Raw genomic sequence first — 9,282 nt, 5'->3', positions numbered from 1 at the left:
AAATCTGCGTGTAGGACAGAGGAGGGCCACGGGGGAAATCTGCGTGTAGGACAGAGGAGGGCCACGGGGGAAATCTGCGTGTAGGACAGAGGAGGGCCATGGGGGGAAATCTGTTGTGATTTTGAAAGTAATTGAAATCCCCTATATTTATTTCCTGTTTCCTCTGTAGCTTGTGTGTACAGAAGAAATGTGATTTAGCAGGAGAAGATGCCACGAAGAGAAGACTCCACTCAACACTCATTCTTCCCATCTTTGTTATCATTTTCATATCATTTTCATGCTCCCCAGGTTTATGATAAAGTACTCAAACCCTAAAAATTACAGATGTGCCATATATGTCTAGTGTGGGTCTTACCTCTGGGCCCAGGTCTTGAGAACAACAATTTTGTGTTCTGTAATATAGCCAAAATAAATAAACCATTCTATACTCCCCATTCCTGAGTCCAGCACTGAGAAGTCAGTGTCGGGGATTGGTTACGGTGCGGTCATCACTTCGACAGCAAAGCAGCCAATCGGTGGTTTTGAAGGGGACACGGTCAGAGCCGTTGAGCTCACTGTTGACATGACATCAGTTCCACAGCCAATGCAAAACACTGAGATCAGCACCAGAGACTCAGTGCTGAACCTGGTGAGTAAAGGGTGGTTTTTGTTTGTTTTTTTTTATAAAAAATTTCAGTGAGACAAGAAGATTTTCAGAAAGGGGATAACATAAAAACATGCAATAACAACAGTTATCTCTGACTCACCCCCCAATGAAGGAGATGGGAGTAAGCACTGACAGACACCTCTGGCAGCAGTCCATCTTCTGGAGAATTGAATTCAACTGTTGGGGTAGAGTCGGGGGCCACTGTACATATTAGATGGTCTGCTGATATGGGTAGTTTCAGATTACCTTAATATGCATGAGGGATTTTCAAATTAGTCAGTGAGGCTCCATCACTTTTAACATATTTTCTATTGGAGGAGCTGATGCTCTGATCTGGTCATATGTTCCCCCACCAGCAGCCATTGCATGGACAGAAGTGCTGGTCAGTGTGTGAGGAAAGCTGCACTAACAAGAGCAAGTGTCCAACCCGTGAGAATCCGTAATTGATCTCATTCTCAGTCTAAGGTTAAGTTTCAACAATGAGTTTTTTACGCCGCATAATTTCACTGTGCAAAAAAACAAAGAGATTTACAGATCCAGCAAAGTGGGTGGGATTTATTGAAATCTCATGCCTACTTTTTTTTTTTTTAAACACTGAAAACTGACCTCTTGCAGGTACACTAAGTTTTATGTACTGATAACTCCCCGTACAATTGCATTAGATGCGAAAAATCAGTAGGTAAAAAAACTACATTATCTACACATGACGATATCAATAACATTTTGCAACGCCAAATAACAGGAAGTATAAAAATAAAACATAAAAAACAAAAACTACAGTGGCAAAAACACATGAGAAAAACGCAAGTAACCTAATTTGCCTAATAGGTGCAGAAAATCTGCACCATCAAATACTCATTGTGGCCTAACTGGAGAGTTTGTAACTCTAAGGCTGTGTGCCCACGATGCGTTTTTTAAGCGTTTCCGCAGCGGCAAAATCGCTGCAGAAACGCTTAAAAAACGCATGGTAGAAGGCCTGACATGTTCCCCAATGATAATCCGCATGTGCTGTGCACATGCTGCGGAAATTTCCGCTGCGGATTATCATTGCGGAAAAAAACGCAGCACTACCAATTATTTTGCGGAAGTGCTGCGTTTTCGCCACCATTGACTTGCATTAGATCGCATGGATTACTCATCACTGTATATGTAGATGCGCATTCCATGCGTTCTAATGTGCGGATGGTACCCGGGTGTAGAGAAGAGGAGACTCTCCTCCGGACACGGGTACCATAGAAACGGTAAAAAAAGGAATACAATAAAAAATAAATATATACTTACCTTCTGGCGGCCCGCGGTGCGCTCCTCCTTGCATGCCGGCAGTTCGCGATGGACTGAAGGACCTGCGCTGACGTCAGTCATGTGACGGGTCACGCGCCCCATGTAGGATGTCACCCCCCCTTATAATGCCCCATGCAGGATGACACCCCCCCTCCCTTATAATGCCCCATGCAGGATGTCACACACACCCCCCTCCCTTATAATGCCCCATGCAGGATGTCACACACACTCCCCTCCCTTATAATGCCCCATGCAGGATGTCACACACACCCCCCTCCCTTATAATGCCCCATGCAGGATGTCACACACACCCCCCTCCCTTATAATGCCCCATGCAGGATGTCACACACACCCCCCTCCCTTATAATGCCCCATGCAGGATGTCACACACACCCCCCTCCCTTATAATGCCCCATGCAGGATGTCGCACACACACCCCTCCCTTATAATGCCCCATGCAGGATGTCACACCCCCCCTTCCCTTATAATGCCCCATGCAGGATGTCACACACACCCCCCTCCCTTATAATGCCCCATGCAGGATGTCACACACACACCCTCCCTTATAATGCCCCATGCAGGCTGTCACACACCCCCCCTCCCTTATAATGCCCCATGCAGGATGTCACACACCCCCCCTCCCTTATAATGCCCCATGCAGGATGTCACCCCCCCTCTTATAATGCTCCATGCAGGATGTCACACAACCACCCCATATAATGCCCCATGCAGTATGTCACACACCCCCAGCTCACCCCCTCCCTTATACTACCACAGGCCTCCATACAATAAAAAAGAAAAAAATCAAGTACCTCACGTCTCACCTGCTGCCGCTGCTCCGGACTCCAGCGTCGCCGGCCTCATCCCGCTCTGCGCTGTGACTGCTCAGAAGAGAGCGCGGTGTAAAGACGTCACCGCGCCCTCTGACCTGAGACGTCACAGTGCAGCTGCTGCGGAGGGCACGGGGAGGGGTAAGTATTGTTCCGGGGCCCTGAGCAAGCGGGGGGGGGGGAGTGGGCGCTGACACCGCTCTCCTCCGCTCACGGGGTGCCCGACGGTGAGGGCCCCGGCATTTGCCCGGGTGCTGACGCCGGACCTGCCTGTGTCACATGACCGCGGGTCGCCGATGGGTTGGCATGACAACCCAGGGTCTGCAGGAGACCCCTGCGGTTGTCATTGCCGGTCGGCGCTCATCGCAAGTGAGCATTTCTGCTACACACAGACGATCTGATGTATGTAGCACAGGCGATTAGACAATTGCAGCAAGTAAAAAAAAAAAAAAAAAAAGGTTGTAAAAATATAAAAAAATATATATAAATGTTTAAATCGCCCCCCTTTTGCCTCAAAGAAAAAAAAAATCAAAAATACACATTTGGTATCGCTGTGTTCAGAATTGCCCAATCAATCTATAAAAAGAATGAATAGGATCGGTAAACGGCGTAACAAGAAAAAAAATCAAAGCGGCAGAATTATGTTTTTTTGGTTGCCCCAACATTGCAATAAGATGCAGTGACAGGCGATCAAAACATCGGATCTACCCCAAAATGGTATAAATAAAAATGCTCGGCATGCAAAAAATAAGCCCTCACCCGGCCCCAGATCCCGAAAATGGAGACTCTACGGGTCTCGGAAAATGGCGCCCTTTTTTTTTCACCACTTAAATAAAAAAGAACCTATACATATTTGGTATCTACGAACTCGTAATGACCTGGAGATCATAATGGCATGTCAGTTTTAGCATCTAATGAACATGGTAAAAAAAAAAAAAAAAAAAAAACACGATTGTAGAATTGCACCTTTTTTACAATTTTACTGCACTTTGAATTTTTTTCACGTTTTCCAGTACACGATATGGAAAAACCTATGGTACTGTTACAAAGTACAACTCGTCCTGCAAAAAACAAGCCCTCACATGGCCATATTGACCGAAAAATAAAAAAGTTATGGCTCTGGGAAGGTCGCAAAGGACAAAAAAAAATATTTCCTAAAGTGGCCAACCCCTTAAAAACTATACATTTTACATGTTCAATATTTTTTTTATTACACATTAGAAATAAAATAGTTTCAGATTTCCCATTTTATTGTAAAATCCATTAAACAGACTACAACTGCAGACAAACACTTCCCCAGAGCCCATTCATTCTAGTCATTTAGTAGTAACCTTGCTAGAAAGCGAAGGCTGTCAGGTGTTGCAGGATGATCATGTGGGTCACTGGTGGCCAGTGCTGTGACGGTATCTCGTTCATTGGTCACCTGAATGCTGAGACCTGTGCCTGCAGTGGTCAGGTAACTGGGGCAGTGCATCAACAAATGGGTCTGATGACGCGCCATTCCATACCTGTCTGCTGCAGTCACAGGCCGCACCAGTCAGGTGACTGAAGAAAGGGAGTCTAAAATGAGAAAGGGTGCAAATCTTTCCATTAGGCCATGGCCCCATTATCAGTATTCAGTCAGTATTTTTTCTCAGGAGTGGGAGCCAAACCAGATGAGGAACAATCAGTGAAAAGGTATAATAGAAACAAGTCACCAATTCTGCATTTATCACCCACTTCTGGTTTTGGCTCCCACTCCTGAGAAAAAATACTGACCGAATACTGATAGTGGGGCCGTGGCCTTACACTTTCTCTATGTTCCATTCCTAGTTTTGGCCTTGATAAGTACTGATGCAAAATACTGACGCTGTGTCTATGTATCAAATACAAATCACCAGTTATGAGTTGGAGTAGATTTCCACCATTAATTACGCCAATTTCTGGACAAAGTTTAATGAATCTCATGGTTCATGCTTAGCCACACTCCCAGTAAGAATACATGAGGCGGTCAACTTCAGGTCAGGAAACCCACCGCCAGTGTGTGCATTGGGGTCCATACATGTGCCATGTTACATGTGTCTGAATCAGATTCTAAACATTGCAAAAAGGCAATGGTGTGTACCAGCCAAGCTCACGGAAACTAATGCACAAGCAGGATGCAGCAGAGGCCCTTAATAAAGGTGGAGGTAACAGGTGCAAAATAGTGATCAAACATCTGCCCATAATCTACCAGTTCATGAAGGGGGTGATTGCCCAGTATTAAAGAGAACCTGTCAGCGGCATTTAGTTACGCGCCCCCTGGGCCATATTCTTTAGGGGAATACCCGGAGCCGGATCAGATGGGGGTTGTAGTCTCCGAGTGGCGGTGACCCGGTCCGTGCCCAGGGTGTCAAGCTCAGTGTGTGGCAGTCCTTACTGATGTTACTAAAGTTCTTTATGTCGACTACGCCACCCGTTGAATTGCGGTCACTACGGCCGCCGCTGCAGCAGGGTCCGCTGAGGCTGATGGTGTTTGTGCAGCTTAGGTGGTATAACCCCCAACGGGAAGGGTATAGCCTCAGGGGGTCAGGTGCAGAGGATGGTGGTTGTGGAAGTGCAGGGATGATGGTAATGAGAGTCAGAGTCGGGTTGTGCAGTTCAGGGTTCTTTACTTGCTGCAGATGTTCCGGTCACTCCGGCCTTGAGTGACCACCCGAGCCGTGCTGCGTCCACCAGGTCCTGGACTCGGCCAACCCCCAAGTAGTTCTGGAGCGTGGTTCTGAGCTCCCGTTCTGACCTGTCCTCGTCTCTGGCCTTCCCCACCAGGGATCCACCTATGTCCGGCTCCCTCGGGCCTCTTGTTGGCAACCCTTGACTCTGGGTTCCCTGACCCTACGCGTGGTCTGCCTTCCGGGTGGATATGGTGGGTGGCCGTGGCAGATGCTGCCCACGGCCTCCGGTCTCTGGCTGAGGTATGCTGTAGCCCCCACCAGTTTGGGATCCGGTACCCTGTTGCCAACTCTTCACCCTGTGGTTGTATTTGGGCTCTCAGAGTTCCTTCTTTCTCCCCCTCTGGGTCTTTCAAACTCTCCTCTCTCACTCTGGGCCTGGGGCTGCTCTGCTCCTCTGCTTTCTTCCACTGCTCTGCAAAGTCTTCACTATAACAGGCTGACTTCTCACAGACTGACCGTGGCTGACTGACTGACCCTGATCTAAGATGGTGCCCACCTTATATACTCCCTCTATGTGTGAGCTCAGGTGACCAGCACCCAATGAGCTCCTAACTTTACCCAGGCTGCTCCCCCTATCTGCCCCTACACTACTGGGATGTACCACCCCCCTCCCACTCCAGCCAGGAACAGACTCGGTCGTACCTGCACATTTCTAAGTGGGAGTACCGTTGGTCTGTTCCTCGGAAATGGGATGTGTGTAGTGCATGCAGCTTTCTGAGCTCAGCTCCACACTCCATCCTTACCCGGGAGTGGAATATCACACCTCTGGGTTGAGGTGCAATAACCCTGTAGCAGCCGAATCCTCAGGGTGCTACATTCCCCCCTGGTAAATCACAGCACGTCCTCGGGCTGTAAGATATAAACATCCAAAAACATACTTTTTTTTTTTTTTTCATAAACATAAACATATAAAACATCATCAGCAGCAATAAACTTTTCATATAAAACTTATCATAAATAACACTCTTGTTCCTCCGGCCACGGTGCAACTTGTGACCGGGTAAAGTGCGACAGTCTCTTGAAGAAACACGGTTTCCTATAAAACCGGTAGGGGGCGCTTTAGGAAGCGCAACTATATACAAGGGGATATGGCCGCTCTCAGTCCTCGGCCAGGTATTAGGGAGGATTGACCGCTCTCAGTCCTCGGCCAGGTATTAGGAACTAGGGACACACGGGGTTAACAGTTCACTCTTGGCTGGTCCCAACGGGGACTATATTTTAACTAGAACAGTTCTTATACCCTGACGGGTAACTTTATACAGTCTCTCTCTACCGTACTCAACGACGGCGTCCTCCTGCTCTTTCTTTGTGGACAGTTTCAGTTTCAGACCCGTCCGGGTCCTCTTGCTCCTCCTCACACCGCAGCTCCTCCTCCGTCAGGCGATGCACATGGAGGGCGTAGGGTCCTTTGGCACACTTGTGCCGGGTGAAGGTGACCTCGTCCCCTACGTACAGGTCACGACCTCTGTGTCCCTCCGGTAGGTGGGACTCAACGTCTCTTCTGGTCACGAAGACGTCACCTGGGGTGCGATGATCTCGGATGAAGCCCCACCCGTGCTGCATATTAAACTTGATCACAGTCCCGGTGGAAGGGGGACCATGAGCTGCACGGGGACTCCTCCTGGCCCGGCTCTTCTGCTCCGCGCTCTTTATTTGGGCTTGTTGTTCTCGGACCCGCCTCTCTCTCCGCTCCCTCTCAAAGACCTCGAGCTGCTGGCGGCAGCACTCTGCACGCTCCGCTGCGGCTGCCCGAGTCTCCTGAGTGAACCCCATGAGATCTTCTCCGGTGGGGTCCCACTCAAACTGTGCCTCCTCTAGCGGGGGCGAGATCCTCTTTATGGGCTTTGGAACCGGGATCAGGGGTTCGTCTAGGGGTCTCTCTTTCCGGAGTCGAGGATGGTGAAACTCCGGTGGCCATATGAAGGGCTGCCCATCCGGGCACGTATGTTGGGCGAACAGATCTTCTCCCAGATGCGGCACTCTTGGTTTTATGGGCACGGTGGTGGTGGCGCCCGGGTTGCCCAGGCCTTGCGGCCAGGCCTGGGGCACCTGGAAAGTGAAGGGCACCGTAAGGACGGCGGCGCCCTGGGCTACTTGGCCCTGCGACCAGGCCGGTGGCTCCGCGGAGGTAGGGGGCGCTGTTGATATTGCGGCGCCCGGGGGTACTAGGCCCTGCGACCAGGCTGGTGGTACTTCCTGCTTGGTCACGCTTGGGGTCGAGGCGTGTGACGTCACAGGGGTCGCGGCTGCGGCTTCCGGTTGAGGCCTAGTCTGTGGCGGTGACGTTGCGGTTACGGGCACGGCAGGGGGTACTTCGGGCTCTGCGACGGGGAGCTGGGGCAGGTTCGCGGTTTCCCGGTTTGGGGTAGAGACGTCCCCTTTACCTGCCTCCTTTCGTTCGGCTCCCTTCTCGGCGCCGTCTCCGGCCTTCAGTCCTCCTGCGCCATCCTCAGAGGCGGTCTGTCTCCTCGTCTCGGGTGGCGTGCTCCGCTGACGAGTTCTTGTCTGCTGGGCCATCTCTCGGCTCCACTCCGCTAACGTCTCTCGCTGCACCCGGGCCATCCTCCGTGCGAGGCCCTCCAGCGCAGTCTGTGCACACTCCCGATCTCGGGGGAGCTGTGCCAGGACCTCCACTAAGCCTAGTGGGGTCGTTGCTTCTAGCAGGCTCCTGACCAACGGGTCGGTGCTGCTCTGCTCTCCTCTCGTTGTCTCCAGCAGGCCTTCTGGAGTGGCGACCGGCAACAGGCTCCTGACCACTGGGTCGGTGCTGCCTGGAGTGGCGGCCCGCATCAGGCTCCTGACCGCTGGGTCGGTGCTGCCTGGCTCTCCCTCCATCTCCGGGTAGGCTCTTTCTGGACTCTCTTCCAGACGTCTTGTCTCCGGGTGCGCTCTCTCCAGACTGCTCCAGGCGACACCCATCTTTGTTCTCTTCTTCTGTCTCCGCCCACATCGAGGGTGGTCCCGGGGCAACTTTGTGATTGTCAGTTCCAGGGGCAGTTCTCTTACGCTGATGGACACTTCCAGCATCACAGTCTCTGTTGGTGGGCGCGGTTTCCGCTTTTGGCGCCATTCTTCGACCTGGCCCACGATGGGAGGTGGCCTCTTGCCACCCTCTGGCACGCCCATAATGGCGTCCGCTCCCCCAATGCGGGAAATCTTCAGAAATGGCGGGAATCGTCTCCCAGTGGCGGGAAACTCCATGGATGGCGGGAAAAAGCTGCAAATGGCGGACAACCGGCGGGAAACGACCTGTGATGGGGCCCGATGGCGGGGACCCTCCGGAACCGGCAGGAGACTTCTTTTTAAGGTAACGGTGAACTTTTCTTCAGGCACGCAGTACCCGGTTGTTGCGGGCACGTAATCCTGCCGACTACGCCAAAGTTGACGCGCCCCCTGGGCCATATTCTTTAGGGGAATACCCGGAGCCGGATCAGATGGGGGTTGTAGTCTCCGAGTGGCGGTGACCCGGTCCGTGCCCAGGGTGTCAAGCTCAGTGTGTGGCAGTCCTTACTGATGTTACTAAAGTTCTTTATGTCGACTACGCCACCCGTTGAATTGCGGTCACTACGGCCGCCGCTGCAGCAGGGTCCGCTGAGGCTGATGGTGTTTGTGCAGCTTAGGTGGTATAACCCCCAACGGGAAGGGTATAGCCTCAGGGGGTCAGGTGCAGAGGATGGTGGTTGTGGAAGTGCAGGGATGATGGTAATGAGAGTCAGAGTCGGGTTGTGCAGTTCAGGGTTCTTTACTTACTGCAGATGTTCCGGTCACTCCGGCCTTGAGTGACCACCCGAGCCGTGCTGCGTCCACCAGGTCCTGGACTCGGCCAACCCCC

The sequence above is a fragment of the Phyllobates terribilis genome, unplaced genomic scaffold, assembly GCF_046119375.1.
Source record: "Phyllobates terribilis strain yellow unplaced genomic scaffold, ASM4611937v1 Scaffold_5__5_contigs__length_657084704, whole genome shotgun sequence".
Lineage (NCBI taxonomy): Eukaryota > Metazoa > Chordata > Amphibia > Anura > Dendrobatidae > Phyllobates > Phyllobates terribilis.
The sequence above is the reverse complement of the archived record's forward strand: the minus strand, read 5'-3'. Positions refer to the sequence as shown.